The 27,793-nt window shown below is 40.6% G+C and overlaps 2 long non-coding RNA genes and 1 pseudogene across 2 annotated transcripts; 2 read left to right on the top strand and 1 right to left on the bottom strand.

Annotated features, from left to right (window-relative positions):
- The first annotated feature begins 10,085 nt into the window (after positions 1-10,085).
- On the top strand, positions 10,086-11,044 carry LOC125286894. The gene is made up of 3 exons (XR_007192253.1): positions 10,086-10,248; positions 10,337-10,745; positions 10,966-11,044. It is a non-coding gene; the product is annotated as an uncharacterized LOC125286894 (long non-coding RNA).
- Positions 11,045-12,566: 1,522 nt separating this feature from the next.
- Positions 12,567-13,411, bottom strand: LOC125286893. Its single transcript, XR_007192252.1, has 4 exons — positions 13,343-13,411; positions 13,155-13,217; positions 12,983-13,078; positions 12,567-12,896 (listed from the first exon to the last, which is right to left on the bottom strand). It is a non-coding gene; the product is annotated as an uncharacterized LOC125286893 (long non-coding RNA).
- Positions 13,412-24,652: 11,241 nt separating this feature from the next.
- LOC125286866 overlaps positions 24,653-27,793 on the top strand; it is an 8,650-nt pseudogene continuing 5,509 nt past the window's right edge.

Consider the following 27,793-nt stretch of genomic DNA (forward strand, 5'->3'; position numbering starts at 1 on the left):
TAAGGGTATGCATCTGTCGGCAGTGGAGTACTGACCCTCACCGTAACTATCTACTTCATGCAGGGATGCGGGGCTGGTTCACGTAGGCCTATAGCCAAAACGTTCATCGAGGGACAGTGCTTTGGTTCATATTTAGTCTTACTTCATCCAGGTCATGTGATGTCAACTTATTTACCTCCTCATCTAAGCTATGCGCTAACCCTGTAGCCTACTCTTCATGTCTTTATCCCACCACAGTAGGAGCAGCAGCATTAGTGAACTTACATTGTTTAATCATTAGATTTTGTAATTCACTATCGAATATCCATATGTCCTCGAATCTCAATCACATAATTCTCAATCGTCATATAATAAAATCAATCAGCATTTATTAGTCTACATCACCAATTCACTCTAACTATTTAATTTACAAGGTCTGTGATGCTGGTTCACATATTCTAAACACCCACTTCCTCTTGGCTCTGGAGCAGTGCTTTGTTTCACATTTAATCTTATTTCACCCAGTCAGCATGATGAGGATTACTCTTCCATCTCTTGTCTTTATTTTAGTTATATGCTAGACCATCCATAAGTGCTAGTGCACTCCAGCTATGTATCTGTTGATTGTATTTTGTCTTGTCCTGTTGTGTCCTTAGGTCTGCCGCTGGTTAGTTAACCCTGGCTCTCTTTTCACTCCCTATCAATTCACTCCTTGAATGTGTTCCTCATGGCTTTCTATGGGTTCATGCGCTCTGGGAATTTCGTTCTGACAGCCAGGTTTTTAACCCTTCTCAGGATCTGGCTTGCTCAGCCATCCTCCTCTCCCACTTCTATAGTGTAATTCTGAAACATTCTAAAATGGACACCTCAGGTCTTTGTCATTATCAGAGATTCTAAAGTAAATAACTCTTCTGTCCCTATACTTCTATGATCAACTATCTTAAACTTTGCCCACACACTTCTCCTAATGCACCTCTCTTTCTTCTACCCACTCTCTATGTCTAAACAATGGTTCAGAATCCACTTGTGGAGCAGCGGTTGGTAGCTCGGGCTCTCAACCTCCCAATATACTGGCCATTCCTTTTCGCATCGGCGCTGCAACGTCAGCAGCGGCTCTAGGATTACCTGCATCCTCAATCAAGTTGCTGGGAAGATGGTCTTCCGTGGAAACTACGAGTCCTATATAAGACCTCAGGATCAAGCCCTTCTAGATCGCCAAATAGCTCTGCATGGCGTCAAATAAGGTAAGCTACCTTTCAAAGGTCTGGTGGTGGTTATTCGGCTCAGCTAAAGCATTATTTTAATTCACGATGGACCGAGCCACTCTTCTCCAGTCACTCGCGCACAGCCAGCACTTTAGGCACAGAATAAAGTGTTAATACATTCTAGTCACTACGCACCGCCGCCCTTAGTCTAGCTTCTGCAAGCAAAACCTCGGGTAATCTCACGTCACAACAGTTAATTTCTTTTATCCTACCATCACCCCACTTCACTCATCATATACATCTGCGACTCTGCAGTCGACTTCGAATCGCAATCATCAAATGCGCCAATCAATGGATTATCGAACCGAGCGATCATTAAGCACTTTCCACGAGTTTGCACCACATTGCATTACATTCTTGCCGTGCAGAACCGAGCTTCTGAAAGCTCTGAGCTTGTGCAAGCTCCTCGACTTAGCTGCAATCGCTGCAGACCATGCTGGTCATTTTCTTCTTTTCACCAGAGAGTGCTCAAGCTTTCTATCTGTTTCTCTATACCTTTTCTCTCTGATGTTTTCCTGTCTTGTTTAGCTAACGTTACCTATGCTGCTCATCTTATTTTGGGGGCCTTTTCCAAGAGCAAGGTGCAAAGCATGGCTCACTCTTTCATTTTGCCCTTGGATCTGCTTTGGCTCCATTCCGTTGCAGGATCGCGGCTTGCTCCGCGGAAACAAGTCATCACATTTAGGGTCGTACTTAAATCGGGATATAATCTGTCATGGACACTACACCGTGCTGTTATTTGGGTAAGTCAACATAATTAATTCATTAATCTAAACCTTGCCGTTTACATTTCTATCCTAATAGTAGGCCTATCGTTGTGCTATTTAGCTTTTCTTTAACATGGCTTTACCTCTGCGGATGGACAGTAGTCTGTTAATTTCATCTGCTGTACATCTTGTCCTCGCAGCTTCTGTTCACCATTGAACCGTAACAAATGGAGTTCACAAACTGTAATATTTTGCATCAACTTGCTTATCAATTAAGAGCTAGCTACTCCATTTGCTTGTCACAAGGATCTATTGACTGTATGGTTACTGAGTTCTTGATTACTAAAGACTCACTCAGCAGTAATGAGCATTTCGTATTCAATGTACTTCCTCTTGCAAATGTCTGGTGGTGGTTATCTAAATTTAATCATATTACTCATCTCTTCGTTTCTGGTGCCCGTACTGGCTTGGTCGCGTTTGTGCAGGTCATAATCTTTAACTGCAAGCGCTATTTCTTCTGCACTAACCGGAGCTTCTGCAACTGCAAGCTCATTGTCCCCTGAGCATTTGCAACTGCAAGCTCTATCCCGCTGCACTAACCCTGAGCATCTGCAACTGCGAGCTCTATTCTGCTGCACTGACCCTGAGCATCTGCAACTGCAGGCTCTATCCCCTGCACTGACCCTGAGCGTTTGTAATTGCAAGCTCATCGTCCTGCACGTTGTTAGTTAACCCTTAAGCTAAGCTTCTGCAAGCACTAGTCACTCAAGCAGTTTTGTTCAAAGGGTTGAACATCTGCAATCTCAATTCCCTTCCATAACTTTAAATCAATCATAGAATTTGAGTCACAGGTGGTCGAATCCATCATCCTCATCAAATCATCAGTTTATTTTATTAATAGTACATTCTTCATGTGTCTGTCTGTCTCGCTTTCTCTGATTCATCTCCTGAGCTCAACCGGATAATACAACATGCACTGTTTAATATTGTTATGCTCTATTTCAGAGAGGATGACCATCTAAGCATTCTGGTGGGTATCTTTATTTCTTATTCTTTGGGGGTAGGCTCCGCCCCTGCCGTCTCATACCGGCAGGATCTGAAAGGGTCGGCACACTCGGTGACCTGGACCGAGGACAGGGCCTATGCCAAAGACTCTTATTGTTGCTTATGCCTTTTGTACATCCTTTGATGGATTAAAACATGTGTTAACTTTCATTGTACCTCCCTGAGTCTTTCTGATAGAAATACTTATACTTATACTTATATGTGTGTAGGCACCGTTAGGCTACTGCAGCATCTCATGGTCTACACACCTACTGCCACATCTCTTCTCTTATGAGCAGAAGAGTTTTAGAGCCTATTTGAAAATTCTGTTTCATATGAGTGTATTTCATGGAATTTATTATAACTTTGTCAGTGACACTATTTATCCTCCTGACTACCAGCAGTCCATTACCCATTAAAATGTATTTTTTATTTATCTATTGAGGTTGTGGTAGTTGACAATGTCATGATGCATCTCAAAGGTATTGTCTGAATTGTTTATCTAAATGTAGAATGTAGATTCCTACACTGAGATTCTGTTACAGGTTGAGACCACTGTGAAAAGATTTAAAGGTATCTAGTGCATTTTTGGACATTTTTGGCGACTCTATAGCTCCCCCTAGAGTCTCAATGTTAATACTTTAATACCTTTCACGTCTCACGGCTTGAGCCCTTTCCTCTGGACACGGTATATGTCTGTCCATTTGTTTTGGAGCTGATGGAATAGCAAAGGCAAAGACCATCTCCAGAGAACTATAACTCCTGACCAGGTAATGTTTCACAATTCTTGTGAGATGTACCCAGGACAGGTCGACGAGACCCAAATTGCAAGGCTGGTTGTCCTCCTACAGGGCGCTGGCTGCTATATAGCCCCACAATTCTCCCTTTATGAAAAACATAGTCCAGTCCATACAACTTCATTTCAATTTCAAAAGAAATACTGGACTTTTTTTTATTTTTATTTTTTTAAACGCGATGAAATTGTGAATTTCCAGAAGCGTGTTACTCCACATTTGGCAATCGACTCCCTCACGGACTTTCCCTAAAGATGGCAACATTTCGGAAGGGTACTGGCTTGATGAAATTCATTCTGGACTGTCTATCCGACCACATAAAGACCTCGGGATACTTCGGTTTGGCTCTAGGGACCCTCTACTCACTACCACGTAAGTGCAATGTTGTTTGGAACTGTAGAAGAGGTATAAAAATAGCGTTTTGTAGCGGCGAAATAATATGCCCTTCTCACTTCCACGCTAACGAGCTTTGACTAAAAACGGTAAAATAGAACTTTCTCAAAACACATCCGAATTACATGATTTTGATGTCAACTCAACGTATGTACTCCCAATCATCCGTAAATTGATCTAAAGTGCATTTTACTCCAGATAATTCCTTTAAGCAAATGGTTTTATTTAAAACAACATGGCTCACAGCATGACTAAAAGCAAAAGAGACAAAAAAACGAACATTCAGTCATATTCGCTTCTGCGGTTTTGCTTAAGACAACTAGGGCCTACAGTAAGTAGGTTACAAATGTCCTGTCTTATACTTGTTTTTAAACTGAAATACATCACATACACACCATGAAATATAACATCATAAAACAAAACCTAAAACATTCAAATACATAGAAAACTACATATCAACACACATTTTTAGATTAGCGAACACACCAAACTCACATTGAGACAACTCAATCAAAGCAACAAGATATTTTGACTGGCGAATGTTGTGTGAAACTTTTTTTAAATATAATAAATGATTTCACACCATAATCTTTACATTTCCAACAGAATGAAAATAACACACCAAAAACAAAATGTGGATTTGTGACTAGTCCTGATGGCTTCTGAGTCGTCTAGAGCTCATCCTCTCTCAGAGCTTCACAGGGGCCCGGGCCCCATCTGAAATCTCATTGGCCCCTGACTGGCCCCTTTACCGTCTATCATCAATAAGTGTCAAACTTGTTGAGAACGACGATCAGAGATGCAATTCCATTCCCAAACAACTGGTGGCAGTAATGCACCTATGAAGCTTGAAAGCTAAAGCACACAGTGAACTGTAAAGGAAAGAATACATTTGGCTAACCAGAAATGTCTCTGCTAATGTGAAGAAACGATACATTTGGCTAACGAAAGTATCCGCTACAATTCTAACGTGAAGAACCGATGGCAGCGTGTCATCCTCCACAGAAGTTTCTTGGTGAGTCACAAATCTCTATGTTGGTTATCATCATTATGTGAAAGGGACGTTTATTTAATATGTTAAGTTTGTCAATTAAATTACGAAGCAGCAGCAAGCTTGCAGTGAACTGTTAACTGACTTAGTCAGTGAACTGTTAACATTAACTTAACGTTAGGTTACTTGAGTTGAGGTTTGATTGTTATTCATTGTTAGCATGCTGATAGATTTTATGTATGGAAAGGTAATGTATGAAGTATTTGAAACGGTGTTATATGAAATGCAGAGAAATGGACATCCTGCTTGTTTGGGATCCGAAATTAATAATATTACGTGCGCCTTACCAAATGTAAATAGCCTAGGCCTAACGTTTTTTTTGATTGCTTGAGGAAAAAGTTTGGCAGCTGCTAACTGAACATGAGAATACATGCCTAATAGCTAATGCTATTCTGAGTTTATTTGATTCATGGGCTTCGCATGAATTCTGTCTCAAAGTGTTAGGACAAGGGGAGTTTCATTGAGAAAGTGGATACATTTTCTACTCTATTCACTCAAGCTTTATATGATTTAAAAAAATAATAATAACTGGTTTTACAGTTGCCAGACGACATGCTGAATACAAGCATGGATTTTTGTGACACGCATTTGTGTTTCACCTACAGACTGGGATAGGCAAGCTGGTGAGTGGTGACTTCAACCCACAGTCTTCAGAACCACCAGTCACCAAGCATAGCTGCTCCTAATGGTATGATGCTATTTCTTATTGCCACTACAGTGAGCGTATTTTGTCATTCATTTTAGAAACGCCAGGTTGACAGTGGGTTATGAAAGTTAATAACAATTAAGTTACTCAAACTTGTTTCATTTTCTTCTCTCCAGACATTTTCCCATTCTAGAGCAGATGATTCTGTGCAACCTCTCTAAACTGGTATTCCATTCAGATGCAGCACAGAAATAGGAAGAGGCCACTCAATGACTTCTGATACAAAGACTTCAAATGGTAGGAATATTCCATCTTTAGTGTTTTGCTACCCCTTCCGTATTTTTTTGCTTTCAAATGACCCATCGTCAGTCTTCAAATCAGAATCAGGCTTTTCTAACTGGAAGCAAGACGGTGGCTTCAAAGACCATTCCAAATCAGACCATTGTAAAAATAGTTTGTTTGTGTAAATATGATGTAGTTGTTGCTCACATGCTGTGTGTGTGTGTTTTTTAATGTACGCAAACTGGCAGTGAAAGTGGTTTCTCATCAACAAAAGGGGAAAGAGTTAAACAAGTAAAACTTGTTTAATTGAACGAAAAATGTGTGTATGATGTATGTATTTCTGTCTAAAATATCGATGTAGACTACGTGCCTCTGCCTTACTGAACAAGGGATTTTCTGTGTATGGATGTTGACCGGTATGATGTGGCCCCTTTGTGGCCCCTGTCTCAGAAAAATCCTAGAACCGCCACTGCTCCTCACTATCCCTCCTCATTACTGTCTTCCAGTTATCAGCACGGAGAGGCAGAGGACGACGATGACGAGTGTGAGTTGTTTTTGGGTGCTTTTCTTCTTCTTGAGAGTGACATTATTTTCATGCTATAACAGTGAACTCGGTACGCACTTATATTAAAAAAGTAATGTTCTCTTAATTCCCCTTTGTAGGTTCCCCTTATGCAGTGAGCCAGAGAGAGCAGGAACCCATGTACTCCCTTGTTCAGCTGACTGAGCAGAAAACTGACTGTTCCACCAGCGGGGATGGAGAACTTGCCTCAAAGGCGTCAGGACACAAGGCCATCATGAAGAACAACTCCATTTATGAAACCGCGGGTCCATAGCTTCAAACTGCTGCCAGTGCACTGTGTCAGTGCTCAGTCAGGGCATGATGAGACTACTGGAGTTCAATCATAAGGCCTACTGGGACTTTTGTGCTGGATGTGGTCTAATTTATTTTATTTTATTGTTTTACAAGTATGTTGTCTAATTGTTTTTCAGTTAATTTTACGTATGGCTGTAAGTGGGCGTTTTCTCACCTTTTCATTTCATCAGTTTAGGCTTTTGTTAGATCATGTGGTTATCAGTCATCTGCGTCCTAGTTGCAGTGGTGTTTTATTTGTTACTTGCTGATGACGTGAGATATATTGAAATTTACTCCAGTTATTGTAGGAAAGTGTCTGACTAACTATAGTTTTGCAACTATTAGTGTAAAAGAAAACACATACAGTACAGTACAGTACATGTGGTTTGGGGTGAGATGCATAAAAACAGCTTCTTTTCAGTTCAAATGAGGAAGGAGCTCTTGCCCTCTGAGCTTCCTGTTAAATTTCCCATGAAAGTTTCTCACACTAGTCTTTCAAATTCATTGAATATTGGCTAGAAAGGAGAGACAAAGTGGGCGGCTGTTGCACTTAATTTCTCTTCAATTATCATTATGTTGTTATGTTGGTGTGAAATTTAGCCTATGCTATATAAAGATATTTATACAAAAATATGAACTAATACCAATTTTATAATGTTTGTGAAGCCATGTTTACTCTAAATTAAATTAGAATATCCTTGATTGCACACTGAAAGAGATGACCAACATGCTCCCTTAAAAGCCAAACACAAATTCAAAAGCACAATTTGACAATTTGAATTCTGACATTATTCCTACTATTATTCTGACGCTATTCTGGAAGCGTATGTTTTGGAAACCTTTTTGGTGCTAATTACGCTACAAGTTTTACAGGCACTGGGCCTCGAGACGCAAAGGTGAATGAAGCTCCCCGAGTTGCAGTGACATTTTTTGACACTGTGCCACTGCTCGTCCTACTCTGGCCACAAGATGGCAGTGCAATATATCTCACCACTGTAGACTTTCTGTAATATGTCTACTGGAGAAATTTAAGTTAAACTATTTAAAAGAAAAGAGGGGCTACTTCAATACATTTTGACAGTAAAATCTGCATGAGTTAACAGCAGCTGCCACTAAGTTTGTCCTTGGGTTCCTTATACATCTTACTGCTCAAGTGAGTAGCTTTCCATGTATTTACTTCATGAAGCCTAATTTTGAATCACAGCGCACCGTGCAGCCAGTCCTATGAAATGAAGCTACATCTAAATGAAAGTGATTAAGTTACAGTCCCATATGGACAAGAATCCCAACAACTAGATGCACCGCAGAGCGGTACAAAATATGACCGCCGCCCAGTCCAGCACATTTTTTCCACAAAAGTAAGTCACGCTTGTCAAATTGTGTTCATTTCCTACTTTGTTCCTTTCTTGTGTGTTTGTAATTGAGTGTGTGCAGAGTGTGTGGTGGTTTTTGTGTATCTGAGTTTTGTGTGTTTTGTGTGTGTGTGTGTGTCAAATCAGGGAACCACCTACTCTTTGCGATAAGTGCAATGGGATCTTTAACAACCATGGTGAGTCAGGACCTGAATTAACATTCATGCATGTCCTTGTCACTGCAATAGGACATTGGGATTGATATTTGTTTGGTGGCTTTTGGCCACAGGGAAGAGTGCCACCTACTGGCCAGCCACCAACACCACTTCCAGCAGGAACATACTCTTCCAAGGAGGTTTCTTATCCAAGTACTAACTAAGCCTGCTTAGCTTCAGTAATTCAGCAAAGTCAGGGTATCTGCTGGTCTGGCTGCTGGCTGAAAACAAAAGGTGAAAGGCATATATGATTCTAACTGTCTCACTGAATTGCATTATGCACACCCAATTCTCACTGGTATCTGCTAGACAGACAACAAGTACCAAAACATGATTAGTTCATAGATTTCACATGTAAAATACATTTTATACAACCCCACCCCAATCTTGCCTGTTCATAATTCTGAGAACTTCTTGAAATGTGTGCGTGTACTTGTGTGTGTGTGTGTGGCCTGCCTGTGATTTCCAGCTTACCGTGTGTGTGTGTGTGTGTGTGTGTGTGTGTGTGTGTGTGTGTGTGTGTGTGTGTGTGTGTGTGTGTGTGTGTGTGTGTGTGTGTGTGTGTGTGTGGCCTGCCTTGCCAATCCAAGGGACAGCACCAAACGATGCATTTCAACACACAGTTGGCTAGTGCTACGACCAATCAGATGCATATCGAAATGTGCACGATTGAAAGGCTCAGCACTGTCGCCATCATGTGATTGGGTAAGACATGTGAGCATTAGTAATGAGCTTCAACATTTTGCTGCCAGATTTCCAGCTTACCACATTAGACCATTACATTAGGAAATTAATAAGATATTACCGAATGCTGGGCCAAATTGCATAGGTTTGAGTTTGGTTATGACCACTACCTAAAATATTTATTAGAACTAAATCTAGGTTTACAGAGGCTGAGGGCTCTCTCTGGACAAAGAAATCATAGCGGGGATCCAAATGGCAGTTTAATCCCGTCTACATCACTTTACATTAGTGATTTGCAATGTGATTCATTCACACTCTTAAGACATCATGGGAGCCATTTTATACTCTTATTAGCACTTGGCCAAGTTAGTATCACAGCATCACATCCTCAAAGGGGTGTGCTGCTCACTAAATAGTCAAGCACTTCCTCATACGCTTTCTTTGCTGTGATGGAATCACTGAGTTTCATTCTTTTAGTATGTCTCATGATACAATGCCACGGTAGGAGATGCTTTTAGTTTATTTCTTTATTTCTTCTTGATATAGCCTACTAGTAATTTCACACAGAGACATTCATATACAATCTTTATAAATTGACAGTAAAGATTTAACTATCCAGTGAACTATCTATCTATTGTTTTCCCCTGAAGGGTCCCCTCATTTCCATTGCCTACAGAAAGGAGAGGAGGTAACACTGTCCTGTGGAACATGTCAATAGGAGGCTGATGTGGACTCAGACAACAGAGTGGACTGCAGATTATCAAAGACCAGGAATTATTCAAATAGACCAGAATGTCAAGCTGGAACACCGGACTTATGCAATGAGATAAAGAGAAACACATCCAGAATGTGTGACATCAGTATAAAGAGGGGAGTCTTTGCTTGTGTTAATGACTTTAAATCTGACTGCTTCATTCATCCATTCAAACCCTCTGCTCATCATGTGGAGTCCTTCACTGTTGCTAAGGAAGAACCAGACAGTAAGTGTGAATGTAATATACCTTTTGATGTGAACAGCAATAGTAACGACATGTCATATTTCATTTCAACATTTCACTTTGTTCACAGTGGTGTCCGAACCTGTAATGGAAAGCTCAGTGCATGTGTCTGCAGGAGGATCAGTTAATCTGACGTGCATCTTTACAACAAAGAAAGATTATTCCCCATCAGCCTTTTGTGGTGTACTGGATTAAGGCTGGTGCTGAGAGCAGCACATGTGTGTACTCACATCATTACTCTTCATATGATGATGGTGGTTTTGATGGACACTGTTCTATTGACAAAGATCTTCTGTTAAGGAGATCATACACATCCCACCCTTCTCTCACTGATACCAAGACCCATAACCTGATGATCAGCAGTGCCACTCACTCAGACAGTGGACAGTATGTGTGTGCCTTACAAGTGAACAAGAACCAGCAGTACTGGAGAGTAATCACCAACACTACAGTCACTGTGGGTGATCCAGTCAAACCTGGTAAGAATATGAGCCTCACTTGAAATTCAGTTTCTTTCTCAGTCCTTTATCTTTTGATTTGGAACAACTAGTTAGATAAGTGTTTTTGAAAACCATGACATGGATGTGCAACTTGTTTGATTTGTCTGAAGCTAACATTCATTTCTTATGTGATCCATGCTTATCATGGGCGTGGCTAAATTTCTCAAAGCAGAAGTTGTGTCATCTTTGTTGTGTTCAGTGCACACAGTTTCCCTGCTACGTGGGAGTGTGATTGAGGTCCTGCTGGTTATTGGTGTCGCTCTCCTGGTTGGGTTTGAAGGAGGACCTTTGAGTTTAAAGGTAAACATGTGATGATCAAAGACTAATAATCCTGTCAGACATTTCAACAATAATTTAACTGTTATGATTTGATAGGGCCTGATGCACAGATTACAGACGCAGAGCATTCTGATACATACGGTGAGTGTACAGGTTCTTCACGTTCAATTGCATGTTCTCAATATGCTTATAATAGCTGCTCTCTCTTCATGTGTTGGACATTTTGAACTCTCTTAAAAGCTGTCTCTTTCCTGTCCATTTCTCTGCATTTCATATAACACCGTTTCAAACACTTCATACATTACCTTTCCATACATAAAATCTATCAGCATGCTAACAATGAATAACAATCAAACCTCAACTCAAGTAACCTAACGTTAAGTTAATGTTAACAGTTCACTGACTAAGTCAGTTAACAGTTCACTGCAAGCTTGCTGCTGCTTAAGTAATTTAATTGACAAACTTAACATATTAAATAAGCGTCCCTTTCACATAATGATGATAACCAACATAGAGATTTGTGACTCACCAAGAAACTTCTGTGGAGGATGACACGCTGCCATCGGTTCTTCACGTTAGAATTGTAGCTGATACTTTCGTTAGCCAAATGTATCAGTTCTTCACGTTATACTTCCGTTAGCCAAATGTATCGTTTCTTCACATTAGCAGAGACATTTCTGGTTAGCCAAATGTATTCTTTCCTTTACAGTTCACTGTGTGCTTTAGCTTTCAAGGTGCATTACTGCCACCAGTTGTTTGGGAATGGAATGGCATCTCTGATTGTCGTTCTCAACAAGTTTGACACTTATTGATGATAGACGGTAAAGGGGCCAGTCAGGGGCCAATGAGATTTCAGATGGGGCCCGGGCCCCTGTGGCCCCGCCCCTAGAACCGCCCCTGGTGAGGAGACAGTAATGAGGAGGGATAGTGAGGAGAGGAGACAGTAATGAGGAGGGATAATGAGGAGAGGAGACAGTAATGAGGGGGATAGTGAGGAGACAGTAATGAGGGGGATAGTGAGGAGACAGTAATGAGGAGGGATAATGAGGAGAGGAGACAGTAATGAGGAGGGATAGTGAGGAGACAGTAATGAGGAGGGATAATGAGGAGGGAGACAGTGAGGAGGGATAGTGAGGATAGAGAGGAGACAGTAATGAGGGGGATAGTGAGGAGACAGTAATGAGGAGGGATAATGAGGAGAGGAGACAGTAATGAGGAGGGATAATGAGGAGGGATAATGAGGAGACAGTAATGAGGAGGGATAGTGAGGAGACAGTAATGAGGAGGGATAATGAGGAGAGGAGACAGTAATGAGGAGGGATAATGAGGTGAGGAGACAGTAATGAGGAGGGATAGTGAGGAGACAGTAATGAGGAGGGATAATGAGGAGAGGAGACAGTAATGAGGAGGGATAGTGAGGAGACAGTAATGAGGGGGATAGTGAGGAGACAGGATAATGAGGGGGACAAGTAATGAGGAGGATAGTGAGGAGACAGTAATGAGGAGGGATAATGAGGAGAGGAGACAGTAATGAGGAGGGATAGTGAGGAGACAGTAATGAGGAGGGATAGTGAGGAGACAGTAATGAGGGGGATAATGAGGAGACAGTAATGAGGAGGGATGGTGAGGAGAGGAGACAGTAATGAGGAGGGATAGTGAGGAGAGGAGACAGTAATGAGGAGGGATAGTGAGGAAAAGAGTTGAGAGAAAAAATCACACAAAGATATCTGCTCTTAGTCATAGCTTTAGAGACCCATCCCAATGAAAATAAATTATCATTATCAAATGATAATTATCAAAACACACAACAAGATCTAAAAGGTTACCTTTGGGATATCACAGTTTGAGGCGCTGTAAAGACAAAAACAAAATACGAACTGAATTCTATGTTGATGATAATAAAAATCATATTGGAAAAACACATGTAAATGTTTCACCTTTGGTCCCGGCTGATCTCCTTCTAAGTAGTATGATGACGACAGCGATGAGAATAATGGGCACTACTACGCCAGCCATGTAGATAGGATTGAATTCTGAAAAATATGATTTCAAATCATATCATCATAGTGCTTCAACAGAGGGAGATGTATGCTTTTCCATTGCACTTACCAGCATCTCCAGGGGTGGGGAGTGTTTGATCTGCACTGTGTGAGTTGTTTTTAGAAAGGTGCTCTATAAGTAAACATTATGTTATTATTATCAGTCCTACTTCAATTAATGCATAGCAATACTTTTATTCAGACACCTCACTGCATTATTCATTATGCCTTCCATGAGAAATGTCAAGCTAAACTTACCAACAGTGGTAATTCCAGTGGTTGTTGGATTGGCTTCAATATACACATATCATGACAAATACCACAGTGAGGTAGTCAGTGGATTACCATCCATTATTGGTGATTATTGTCCAGTGCTGCTGGTTCTTGTTCACTTGTAAGGCACACACATACTGTCCACTGTCTGAGTGAGCAGCATTGCTGATCATCAGGTTATGGGTGTTGGTATCAGTGAGAGAAGGGTGGGATGTGTATGATCTCCTCAGCAGAAGATCTTTGTCAATGGAACAGTGTCCATCAACACCACCATCATCATATGAAGTGTAATGAAATGAGTACACACATGTGCTGCTCTCAGCACCAGTCTTAATCCAGTACACCACAAAAGGCTAATTGGAATATTTCCCCTTTGTTGTAAAAATGCACGTCAGATTAACTGATCCTCCTGCAGACACGTTCACTGAGCTTTCCAATTACAGGTTCGGACACCACTGTGAACAAAGTGAAATATGACATGTCGTTACTATTGCTGTTCACATTAAAGGGGATCCTACATTCACACTTACTCTCTGGTTCTTCCTGAGCAACAGTGAAGGACTCCACATGATGAGCAGAGGGTTTGAATGGATGAATGAAGCAAGAGCCAGATTTAAAGTCATTAACACAAGCAAAGAATCCCCTCTTTACACTGATGTCACACATATTGGGTTCACTTCGCTTTATCTCTTTATAGGTCTGGTTTTCCAGTTGGACATTCTGGTCTATTTGAATAATTCCTGGTCTTTGATAATCTGCAGTCCACTGTGTTGTCTGAGTCCACATCAGTCTCCCATTGACATGTTCCACAGGACAGTGTTGCCTCCTCTCCTTTCTGTAGTTAATGGAAATGAGTGGACCCTTTGGGGGGGTATTTGGGGGTAACTGATATTTATTAAACTGCTGTTATTGATAAACTGATAATAAAACAATGCTGATATTAATAAACAAGTTTGTTGATATTAATAAACATTTTATTAAAAAAGTAGCAAAACCTGAAAAAGATCTTGTCCTACCATGGCATTGTATCATAAACAGATCAGAAGAGTGAAACACAGTGTCTCCATCACGGCACAGAATGACCATGAGGAAGTGCTTGACTTGTTTTGTACAGAATGCTGATGAGGGGACGATGTGGAGAACTGTCATTTAGCACTCAATACGGTTTAGAAAAATAACGACTTCCGACGAGAAGTTCAAAGAAATGGGGACGTTTCACCATTCTCACACCCCACATACGAATAATGTATTTCATAAAAACTACTGACTGAAATGGACATTAAATAATATATTAAATATGTTCCACATATTATAATTAAATGTGCAATGTCATAACATTGAACATCATAATAATCAACCATATCATAGGCTAATAATAGTCAATAATGCTCTTTCTGCTGTGCTGCACAGTCGTCGTCGTCTCTCAGACACTGATCATCTTCTAAACACCTATAAGGAGACAAGCTGAAAGCAACATAAAAACTGATTTAGTTGTTTGTTGTTTTAGAAATTAAGCCATTATTTTAAGGTAAAAAGAACCTAGGCCTACATATCTTTAAAGAAACACTGTAGGGTTGTTTTACCTTTTGGTGCACTTATATGTAATAGGACATATTGTATAATAGGGAGAATGGCATCCCTGTCATTGCCATGCGAGCTTGAAATGCCTGGTATTGCACTAAGTTACTTTCATACCGTGCAGGAACGTGACACTCTTTACACACTGGGTGTCCTTTTAGTGTTATTTTTCCATGTGAATTCTTCCATCGTCTTGCTTTAATAATATATACATCACTTTGGAAGAAGCTGAAAATATGCTATACTGTATATGCCAAGAAGTAATTGTCCATTGTATAGATGCACACAGAAAGTATTCTTTCTCCCTTTGACACTTGGGCAAATGCTCCTCCATTGCAATTGAGAACTGAGAGCTTAGGGTTTAACTGTCTGGGTCATAGACTGTATACAGTCTATGGTCTGGGTTGTGGTTGCTATAGCTACAACACTAAGCAAAAGGTGACATGATATTTTCTCACGGTCTTATCTTTACACTTTACCAAGTAAATTGTGCTTTGACATCCTAAAACATGGTTGGTAACTACGTTTTTGTAGGTCATCTGAATGATACAAGTAAGCCTAATGAAGATCTTTCCTCTATGAAAAGGCAAGTATTAAAAAAAAACATCAAAACAGTATTCACTATATTCAAACTATACACATTATTTGCTCATCTGGTGTGTAGACAGAGGCAAGTAGTCAGCACCTCACGGAACAAGAGTGGGAGGGGAGCTGTTTCCCTCTGGTGGTCATTAAGGGTATGACGATCATAAGAGAACAGGAGAACGGGTTTGTGAATGGTTTGAGCAACCAAAATACAGAGACACTCTATAGAGGCACCTTGTATGGTTCCCCATAAAGAACCTTTTTTGTATCAAAGGATGGAACCTTTTTTTCTAAGAGTGTACTGCTATTTTTGCACAATCTGTTTAATTTCATCATCTTTATGTATATATATCCCCTTTGTTCTTCATTCCATGCAATTCAATTAAATTCAGTTCAGTTTAATTCAATTCAACTTTATTTAAATAGTGCCATAACATGCACAGTATGTCCCAATGCGCTTTATAGAACCCAGCTTGGACTTGGATGCGGGACCTAGTTTGTCCGCCTGACATTCAGTCGATCGAGTCGGCTTCGAGTCTTTAACCTTAACTAACTTAAACTTGATCACATGGAGTGGACTGTAGCTGCTTTAGGAATTTATAGGGAGCAGACAGTACATTGACTACATATAGCCTAGTACAGTGAGGTTTCATATATTGGGTTGCTCTTCATGACACCCTCATCTCATGACAGGTCTGACTCAGCTGTGCAAGTGAGTAGACCGCTTCTTCCTGCTCTCCCTGGCCTACTGCATAAGGGGAGCCTACAGAAGCAATGCAAATGTATACCACACACAAATGTATATAGACATGTACAGACAGTGCACACACACACGCACACACACACATTAGGTACAGTGAAAAAGTGCTTTTTTTCTTCAAGAAAAATCGACAGTTTCAGAGCAACTTACAGTTCTCATCCGACAATCCCTCTTCACTGTTATTCCTGGAAGAAGCAGGAGAAACCTGTTACTTTTGTGAATTGTTATTATTGTTGTTGTTATTATTGAAAGAATACAGAATGACACTGAAAGCATTACCTCTGTCTAACTTCAGATCTGGATTCTGCAATAACAAAACAATAAAATCCACTAAAAGGTATATTTATGACAAAAGGAAATGTTTTAAAAATGCCATTCTGAGTGCGTGCTTCACCTTGGGTTCTGGTTATTCTTCTGGGCAGTAGAATGATGACCATGGCAACAATGAAAAGAACAAACATTTTCACACCGACAATATCCACAAGGCTCATATATAGAACACAAAATGTCAGCGTCATTTCCTCTAGAAGATGGACAGTATAAATTGACAAGGATCCTAGAGAACACAAAATATCAGCGTCATATCCTCTTAAAGATAAACAAAGGAACCCTGGTAACATGCAGTTTCTTTGTAATAAAATGCTTCCATATTATTCTAATAATTAGAATAAATAGGGTAATATAAGAAAACCAGATGAAAATAGTGTTTTAAAACTGTTTTAAAATACCATCTGGGTCTGTGGTAATATAATATAATATAATTGTACATTTGTTAATAATATAATATAATTGTAAATTTGTTTAGGCCCTATATCATTTAACACTGTAGCCCAGTCTAGAAGTTATTAACTTAATATTATCACCAGTTGGATCCTCCACATTGACTGTAGTGTTGGTGAGTAATTTCCAGTTCTGATTAGCATTGATATAAACTTGTAATATACACAGATACTGTCCACTGTTGGAGTGAGTGGCATCGCTGATCATCAGATTATGGTTCTTGCGAGCTTCAACACGTTGCGTTGTGTTTGATATCTGAATCAACACACCACTGTCAGCAGCACAGTGTTTATGCAGCCCATAATCTGATAGTGAATTGTAAAGCATATGCTGCTGTTATGACTGAGTTTGATCCAGTACACCACAAAGGGGTATTTGGAATGCCCCTTTGCTTGAGAAGTGCATGTGAGATCAATCAGTCCTCCTGTAGACACACGCACTGCACTCTCATTGGTAGATTCAGGCAGCACTGTGAGAACAGAAATAGAAAATGCAATGTTTATGGTGCTGCTGTCAAGGTTCGGAAGTAATTGTCTTAATAGTCTGTATTTTCTTTCTTCAATTCAATTGTTCTTGTACACAGAGCCTACGAAACAACAGAAACCGTGTTGCCCCTATCTGGACATAGAGATGTGTTAAAAACAATGGACGTTGTGTTATGTTCAACACATTCGTTTGTACAAGATAAGACATGCTTAAAAAAAGCTGCACATTTCTGCTTTAAATGAATAATCTCTTTCAAACTTACCCTCGGATTCTGCTTGAGAAATGATGTAGGACTCCATGGGATGAGAGGAAGGTTTGAATGGATATCTGTAGTAGGGAAGTTACTCACACAGGCAAAGATCCCACTTTTGACAATGATCTGACAGCCTTTAGAATCAATCTTTTTAATGGCATGGCAGATTTGTGGCATTTGTGAGAAATTGCTCTGTTGTATTTTACAATCTACTGTGTTGTCTGAATTTATGTCAACCTCCCATTGACATGTTTTACAGGACAGAGTTACGTCCTCCCCTTTCTTGAGGTGAGGAAAATGAGTGGACCCTGTAGAACGCAAATCAACTTCAAAATAAACTATTTCAATCATGTTATAAAGAAATATTATATCATAAAGAAATGTTATGAATAATTTGTGCTCTGACTTTCTGTGCAAATATATCACAAAAACCAACAAATTAAGACTACTGATCTTGCACTTACAGTATGTTTCCAAACGCATGCAACAACTCATGGATCACCAACACTCTGCATCTTAATCCTACTGTTACTAGGTGAAGTCACTATTCTTACCATGGCACTGCATCATGAGATGAAAGAAGAGCAGCAGATACACTGTCCTCATCATGCAGAGGAAGGAGATAGACTAGCTGATTTATTCAGATGATATATTAGTGAACACAGGATGTAGCATGATGACTACAGGACATTGTGGTTTGCATGAAGCTCAACTATGTCTCAAGTGGTCAACAGTCAAATTGCTATTATTATCTTCAGGAAGTAGGAAAGTTATAGCAGCATTCCATGCATTACATTGTATCAGTCCTGTCCAACTTTCACAATCAAAGTATATCTTGCTTGTGTGTGTGTGTGTGTGTGTGTGTGTGTGTGTGTGTGTGTGTGTGTGTGTGTGTGTATGTGTGAGTCAATTGCATAACTGCACATCAACAATCAGTACCTTCACATGACAACAGCCATGCACTAGAGTTGCGGATGCGATGGCTGGTCAATTTTTTTTTGCTAGAGAATCGTTTCTGTATACTTGTCCATTTTGTGGTAATTGATCAAGTCAGAATTACTCCCTTCCCTCTCTCTCTTACTAATAAAACCTCAACAGATCACACAAACTGCAGTTGGTCGTCTCCTTGTGTCAGTAAATGGTCAGTTCAAACTGTCTCATGAGTTTTGACAAAACATGCTGCTATAATGCTTTTTGACCACCAGAGGGCAGTAGAGGAATAATTGGAAGGAGCAGAGAAGATGAAAACCAGCAGCACAACACTACTGCCCAAAGTGGAAAAACACTCATGTGAGACCCAGCCCTGTGTTATCATTACAGGGTCCTGCTGGAACCTATTTAGTCCATCAACTTCCCCTGTGATGACTGGTGGGGCATTTAGGTCTCTGTGTGGCTCCTGTTACTGCTGCTATGTTTTCTCTAAGTGCATATATGTGCTGCTGACTGTAGGTGATGTTGGCAGTGTGAATTGTGCTTGTGTGCAGCAGCTGTTGCACACTAATTCTTGAACTGAAGAAAGAATCTCTCCCTCTCCTCATCACACTGGCATGATGTTGCTGATCGCCATCGTAGTCGCTGCCACTGATCAGCCAAATAATCACTACATGCTTAGTCAGTATGGAATTAAATCAAACTGCCCTCATGGACTTGTCCTCTGAGCCGTGGGTAAAAAAATTGAAAGTCATGTGACGGTCATGGAAAAGGTTCTTCAAAGACCTGGAGATGCAGAGATAGTGATGAAGAAGGGGTTGATGAAGAAGTGTCTGTGTAGATCAGAGAACCCTTCTTCCTATATTCATCACACTTGTAACAGTGCAGTCTCACTCAACAAAACATTCAAGTCTCAGGTGCATTAGATTAGACACCACACCATGTACAGTGAGGACACCTAGTGGTTGCTGTTGAGTAAGCACATCCGTTGATCAGTTTGGACGAGACCTGACTAAACACTGAGGAGCACTTGTCTGCATGGCTCTGCACTAAAGGGAGAGGCATGGCCTTCATGCCACAGGAAAGTTTATGGATTGTTGTTAGGCTCTGACTTTACTGGGAAGTTTTTTTCATGTATTAATCAAGTGGCATTGTGTAGTTTTTCAGTTAAAGTGATTTTGTAAGTGGCGGGTCTATGTAACCTCTTCAAATTAATTTTGATGGTATACAGTAGCCTAAGCCTGAACTGTATGAAGAACACACCAGCTGTCCAGGCTGTTCACTGTGTAGTTCTATGCTGGTCAGGAGGAGACCAGAAAAGGGCAGTAAAAGCTTTTACAGCACACATCATCGCTAAATATATAACAGAAATAAATCACTTAGCATGGGTATGTCATCAGCTGTGTGGTTTGTTTGGAAAACAAGTAAATGTTTATGTTTTTAAGTAAATGTATTGATATGCAATTTGTTACAAACAGTAATATATTATGGTTGGCCTACTTAGAAAATGAGCCTACTATCCATTATGATTCTATTTTACATGAGGAATGTTTGACAAACTCAGTCCAAAGATCACGGGCCTAAACTGGACCTTGCAGAAAATAGCCTGAACTTGCATCAATAACTAACTCTCCCTTGCCCAGACTGAATTTGTTTACTTAGACGAGTATGGTTTGGAATTTCAAATTGAATCAACATTTGTCATGAATATGGAAACGGAATTAAACTAAACTGTTTAACATCATCTGCGTCAGCTGTAGACTGGGTTCACAACATCATCCCCTCCCGAAATCCAAACATACCCTCCATCTCCTAAAGCAGCGATTAGCCACCCCAATCCCACCCCACCCCACCCCTGCCCCCACACCGACATTCCATTGCCCCTGCCAGGGCACGGTGAAAAACAAACCAGACTCATTACCATGGGCAGTCTCCTGTACTGATAAACAGCCATCCAGCCCAGTGTGTGTGTGTGTTTGTGTGTCTGTGTTTGTGTGTGTGTGTGTGTGTGAGTGAGTGAGTGTGTGTTTGTGCAAGTGTGTGTGTGTGTGTGTGTGTGTCTGTGTGTGTGTGTGAGTGAGAGAGAGAGAGAGAGAGAGAGTGTCTTTGTTGGTGAGTGTGTGTGTGTTAGTGTGGGTGTGTGTGTTTGTGTGTTTGTGCTTGTGTGTACACATGTATTATTGAGTGTGTGCTTGTGCAAGTGTGTGTGCATGAGAGAGAGATTGAGTGTGTGTGTCTTTGTTAGTGAGTGTGTGTGTGTGTGTGTGTGTGTGTGTGTGTGTGTGTGTGTGTGTGTGTGTGTGTGTGAGGCAAGTGACCTGAAACACAGCGAGGTAGGTGGGCTTGGTAGCTGACCTTGCGGGGACCCTTCTATTATGAGAACTCAACAAATGCAAGTAGACAGGCACAACATTCAGTGTCCAGTTATGAGGTGGGGGTGTGGGGGGGGTGTGTGTGTGTGACTATGTTTGTGTGTGTGTGACAGAGTGGTGGGTAACCCTTTGTGACTGTAGTTATATTTTTGAGTCCGTAAATGTGTGTGCGTGACTGTGTGTGTGGTGGTGTTTGAGAGACTGTGCGTGTGTGTGTGTGTGTGTGTGTGTGTGTGTGTGTGTTTGGGGGTACCAGAGCTGGGGGGTGCTGGGGTCATGATAGTGCATGATGTACTTGTTGAAGTGGGTAATTCACTGTACATGCGGTCTTGGGTGGCCTCGGGTGTTCCGACCATTATTCCCTTGATCAGCCGGGAATTGTCGGAATGTGGCAAAGGCTTGGTTCTGTTTGCCAGCAGTTGAGGTAATCTGTGGCGTTAAGATAATTGTGCCCTCCTCTCTTCATGCGAGCTAACCAGGCAGGATAATTGCGAGGATGATCAAAACAATCAGGGGCCTCATTCTTCCAGCGCTGGCCGTCCGGCTGGGTTTTTTCTGGACCACCAACACATAGACATCCTGTTCTCTTCCCCAAGACCAATCCTGTCGGTGGGAGGCTTCCGGAACGTTCCCCGGTTCCGCATGAAACCAGATACAGTGGTCGCATGATGCACATTGCCATGTATGTGAGTAATGGATCATGTACTCCAGACAGACATGGGAATTTTATGTACAGGACTTCAATCTGGTACCATGATGCACGGTTTATGCACTCTCAAGAGAGGTTATTTTACCCCTCTTTCAGATGTTACAGCATTGCACATATTGCCACAATCAAAACAATTAAGTTGATGATAACATCTGCTATATTTTTTGAGCAATGCTGCAAGACAGTTTCGCAGAGAGTTGTTTGGGCATTCACAATTATTTCTGTGGAACTCTAACAACAAACTCAACAATGGGCAACTTGTTGTGATCATCCAATCAGCAATAGGAACTGGGCTCCTCAAGAACTTTGCTAAAATGTGAGTCATCACCTTTAGTCACTAAAAATATGCCTGCCCGTTGTGCAAAACCAGTCACCATCATTTTCGTATCACAGTCTAACACCTCTAACACCATAACAAGCCACTTAAACTGAACTACGCACTTTTTACCTGTTCTCCTTCCACTGTCATGCTGAATTAGCACACTCTAAGGTCTTTTAATTTACTTGAAGATTGATTGCTTCTCACATGTTAGTTGTCTCTTCCAAATGAATAAATGTAACGTAACCTATAATCATCAGAAATTAAGTGATTAAGGTTCAAATCTCTGAGTGGCTAAGAGTAAAACTCCACTTGTTGCCCCAACCCCTTACCCTCTATCTTCTAGCCAACCACTCTTTTACCCCTGATTTGCTCCAATACAACAGCAGTGGCCTGAAGAGAAAACTCCCCCTCTCTCTCTCTCTCTCTCTCCCTCTCTCTCCTTCTCTTTCTCTCTCCCTCTCTCTTTCTCTCTCCTCTCTCTTTCTCTCTCTCCCTCTCTTTCTCTCTCCTCTATCTCTCTCTATCCCTCTCTTTCTCTCTCTCTCCCTCTCTTTCTCTCTCTATCTGTGTGTGTGTGTCAATGCAAAGTGCAGGTGCCGCACTGTCTAACCTATATATTTATCACCCATGGAAACATCTAAAACCCTTACGTTTGGAACATGGTAGATCAATTAAAAATAATAAATAAAATAAACTTATTGGGTAAATTGGGTAAAAAAAAAGGTTTGCGACACTATGTTGATGAAGACTCTTATGAGTTGAAACATATAGGTGTATCCATTGAAAAAGTGGTGGTAAAAAAGGCCAGACAGCGACTCCACCTCCTAGGATACTCAGAAGGATGCATCTGGAGGAGAAACTGTTAGTGGCTTTTTACCGCAACACTACCGAGAGTGTCCTTATGTACTGCATTACGGCTTGGTATGCCAACTGCACTGTGGCGGACAGAAAGAACCTGCAGAGGGTCATAAAGATGGCACAACATACAGTATCCCTAGCAGTCCTACCCTTGCTAGAAGACACCGCATGCGGTGTCTCAGGAGAGCTATAGGGCAATCACTGCCGACCCCTCACACCCAGGACAGCACTGTTCTGCCCTCTGGCAGGAGATGTGCCTCAAGAGCAGGACAAATAGACATATAAACAGTTTCTTTCCCTGGGCCATCAGGTCCCTGAGCTCATAAAGTGTGTGTGCGCTATAATGGTAAATTATGTGTATATTGCTTATTTCTCTAGTTTAGTTTAGTTTAGTTTAGTTAGTTTAATTTATTAGCACACATTTACAGAAATGGTGCAAGGATTTATTTAATTAATTTATTCCTGTTTTACTGTTTTCTTTTTATCTGCTATGCACTGGCCGAAGAAGCACTAAAATTTAATTGTATATCGATATGCAATGACAATAAAGATTCTATATTCTATTCTAGAATAAAGGATTTTTAACTTATACTTGATCGGTGTGCCTCGGATTCTTTGACTGCCTCAGAGCCTACATATCTTACATACAGGACAGTCACATTTTGCCTTATAACTTCTGTTGTCCGCGCTTGAAGAGCACCTGATCTTTTTAAATTTTGACCCAACGCAGGACTCACCCTCTCCTCTCTCATTTTGTTGATGTATTTTTGGGATATATTCATGGCTGTATATGCCTTTATTAGTATATGAATGGTTATTTGGATACCTCATTTTATCAGTGTGATAATGAAGACCTTTGATGAAAAAAATTACACTACACCATCTTCATGATTGTAACATTGTTAACACACAGTTATAACATTCTTGCCCATCATTATATTTGTTACTAACAGCATTAGAAAATATCAATTAATATAAATTAATTTTGTTTAGGGGTGGGAATTGCAGAGTAAATCAATACTGTCATGATAGGCTACTTTTCCCACAATAGGCCTATATTAGCAATTTAGCGATTCTGCAATATTCGATTAATTGAAAAATATTAATCTATGATACATCATGATATCTGTGTTTACTAAAGAAGAGCAACGCAAAAACTGAAGTTATATGTATTCACTGCAAGTGATTTGGAACAGTGATAAACAGTAAGAAATAGAAATAGGCTATATATTTTGATATTTAGGCTACAGCAAACTGCAATTTTTTTCTTACATTGCCTACATTTCAAGTCCAAGATGCTCATAGGCCTGAGACGATTACAGAGACAGTTGTGTTATTAAGAATATTTGCTTGTGCAGAATTAGGCCAGTGTTTATATTTTAACATATAATATTTAAAATAATAAATACATTAATGAATGAATGAATGAATAGACTTTATTGTCGTGTCAGGCATGAAAATTGTCTTCACCCATAAAATAGAAGGCCTACAATATAAACAGCAGCGGTGAAGGTCAGCAGCAGGGCCAACTATGAACGTATGGCGTATAACGTGGAACGTAGCTACTTCCATGAGTGACGGTATAAAACCAGAAAGTTGAGGCCCCTGCTAGGCTACTACAAGCAAGTTTAATTACGTGGCGGAAACAGGGATCGTTTCGTCAGAAACCGGGCGCATTCCTCTACACCAGAATGTCAAGGAAATCCCACTGCTTGAAAAATCCACTCCGTATTTTCCGCGCATCGTTTTCAAACGTAGCTCACTATGAGTGAGTGTGAAGAAAAAAACGAGCCCTGTTTACAGCGCTGATTCCAGAGCAGACGCGCCGCGGAGCCGCTACGTTTACACGCGTATGCACACCATCGACTATGAGAGCGAAGAAAGGCATCTACAAGCTTTTATGACTATGATATTCAATACTGGAGCAACCTTTCCGGAGAAACGTTTACAACCTGGTGGTCTGTGTTGTTTGGGACAGCTAAAACTACGTTGCTAACCTTAACGTTAGAATTAAAAATTCTCAGACGGCGAGGCTGGTAAAAGAGGGTGGGAGGAAGAAAAGCGGTCTGCAGTTGATGAAACGATTTCTGCGGTGAATATTTTGGTACAAACAGCATCCAGGATTGGTCCTTAAAGAGAAACGATTGATTTTTAAAAATAAAATTAACGTTATCTATTGGAATGCCGTTCTGCATATGATGCTCAAAGCCTCTTCTGCACAATGTCGTCCCCGTCTGACCTACCAACACACGCCAGCTAGCTAGCCAGCTAGTCTTCTCAAGCAGCATCGAGGAGGAACACCGTGCAGCTGAACGAAGAGTGTGCCCCTCCATTATTATTTTTTAAAGAAATGGAATATGAAGATGCGGATAATCAAAAGATTGGAATATACAGCCTGTTTTTTTAGGCGCTTATGCACACATGGGTATATGGACTGCACGATTTGTGAAGACATTCGAATACCATTGATATTCACATGTCCCATGCCGAAAAAAACCTAGCGTAGCTAACAGGCTAACTTGGCTTGAGATCTCCCCAACAACAGACTCCCGAGAAATTCCACCGCACGCCAAAAGGCTAGCTAGCAGTTTGTTGGATGGTTAACTAATGTTAGTGCTCTAGTTTGCATTTAAAGTATTATTATTGGTTATCTAGCTCCTCAACGAATTATTTTTGCTGATAAAGTTAAATTATCAAGGAGCCATTAGACGTAACCCGCTGGATAACTGTCTGAACAACCAAGCATTGCTGGAAAACCAGAATTTTGCTAGCAGAGCTAGCTTTTTTTTTCAGGACTGTGTACAACAACCGCAAGCTAGGTAGCCGCCGACCAGGCTATCTACGCTTATTTTGCTTAGTGAAAACAGTTGCAAGGCATTAAAGACATATTTTGTTTTGCTAGGACCGCACTTGCTTACAGGAATGAGGTCTAGTAAACGAAGAAATTATTTGACCTTGTTTTATGGTCTGCTGCTGTCCCTCTCAACAATCTACCTCGGGCCCACAAATGGAAAAAGTAAGTGGTAACTTCAACGTTTTGTCCCCACGATTATTTAGTTAGTTACGCTTGTGAAGCGATGGACTTTCTTGATCAATTGCTTGTGGCTATTCACGCTGTGTTTATTATGGGAAAGACCAATTAAACGGTTACACTGAACTTAAATTGATCAACTAAAATCCAGTTCTCCTGAAAACTTAATATTGTACTTGCACACGAAATGTCACTGTAAACTTGGTCACCATCACCAGCAATCACACAATGGAAGCTGAATGATAACTTCAGTCCACAAAATCCTAAAGTTTTTTTTAAATTTGTTTTTATTAGAAACGTAATCAATGTCAATTTCTCATAACGTTTAACTTCCATATTAGTGATAAGGAATTCAATCACTAAAATCGGTGAAAGACTAAATGTTGTAATATAGCCAGTCTTTAAATGAACTAGATGGCATTGGTCGAAAGGCTCGCATGTCGGCTTTATCTTATAAACATCAATTTATCTGTGGGTAGATTACTACTCTCCCTGCAGTTTGTGAAGGGGTGTACGTTTGGTTTTCTAGTGCAGTTTTTCCTGCAACTGGCTGAACGTGAAATTAAGCTGATGGTTGCGCTTATTTTGAAGTAGATATGAAATACAATCATAAGTTAACGGAGTCACTCGAACATGCGGGATGAGGTATGGTAATCACTATTATAACTTGGCCAAATTCCATTTAGACTTCTCAGCCTGTTTACTTTCACCACGGCAAGCATAAAGACATAGACAATCTTGCACCCTTTTTTCCCAGATCATTGAAAGACCCAATCAGTGTTTGACAAGTTTGTGCTCAGCGTTGGTTGGTTGATGATATTAAGCATATTTTCAGGAAACCTGAAAATCACAGATTTGACATGCATAACTATGAGGCCAGTGTTAAAAATGCAACACCCCAGTTTTAAGTAGTGTAGTGGTACTGGACACCAACGAAAGATGCCTCCTTACTGCAGCAAGGAAACATAAGCTCCTGCTATCAAAAACCTTGCTGCAAACCTTGAGTTCATAAGGTTTACTGGACTAATGCTGGTTTACAGTGATATGCTTTTCCCCACTGTTTGCCTATTTGCCACTTTGCAATCATCATATGTCATGGAAAGGTCACCTGTTGCAAACAATTGTCCTTTTAGAGACAATTTCTACTCCGTCAAAAGTTTGTTGTTGCCTCTAAACATCGTTGCGTGCGTGTGTGGCCATCCATTCTGAACTGCTCATTGTGTTGCTAGAGACGTAATGTCTGGTTCTTTACAATAGTGCCTGTCCGGAATGGAAGCATTGAGATGCAGCCACTCACTTGAACTGCATCACCTTGTATCGTGGCTGATAATTTAGTAGTGTTGAGGTGAAGGAGGTTGTCAGAAATATTCTTTAACTATATATGGAAATGGAAGCAGAAGACATTCACTTAAAGATTAGAATCACATTTGGACTCTCTGCCTAAAAGTCCTTGAAAGTCCACAAAAAATGACTTCTAAGGCACCCACCTATGAATCTTATGAGTGTGTGTGTGTTTGACTGTTTTGATTTGCTTAACAATTTTGTCAGAAGATGAGGAGCAGTGTTGCTTTCCTGCTTGTTTTTTTAGACCTCATCACAAAATTTCCATGTTTCCAAGTAAACTGCAAACAAAACTCCTCGGACTAGGCCTGCTCATCTGGTGCTGCAGAGAAAACGCTGTGCGTTTTAAAATAGCCAAGTGAAAACACCTCCACTTGTTAAACAGACCCGGTTCTGTTGCTGGAAAGAGTGAGGAGTTTGTGAGGTGTGCT

This window comes from Alosa alosa, chromosome 21 (assembly GCF_017589495.1).
Source record: "Alosa alosa isolate M-15738 ecotype Scorff River chromosome 21, AALO_Geno_1.1, whole genome shotgun sequence".
NCBI lineage: Eukaryota > Metazoa > Chordata > Actinopteri > Clupeiformes > Clupeidae > Alosa > Alosa alosa.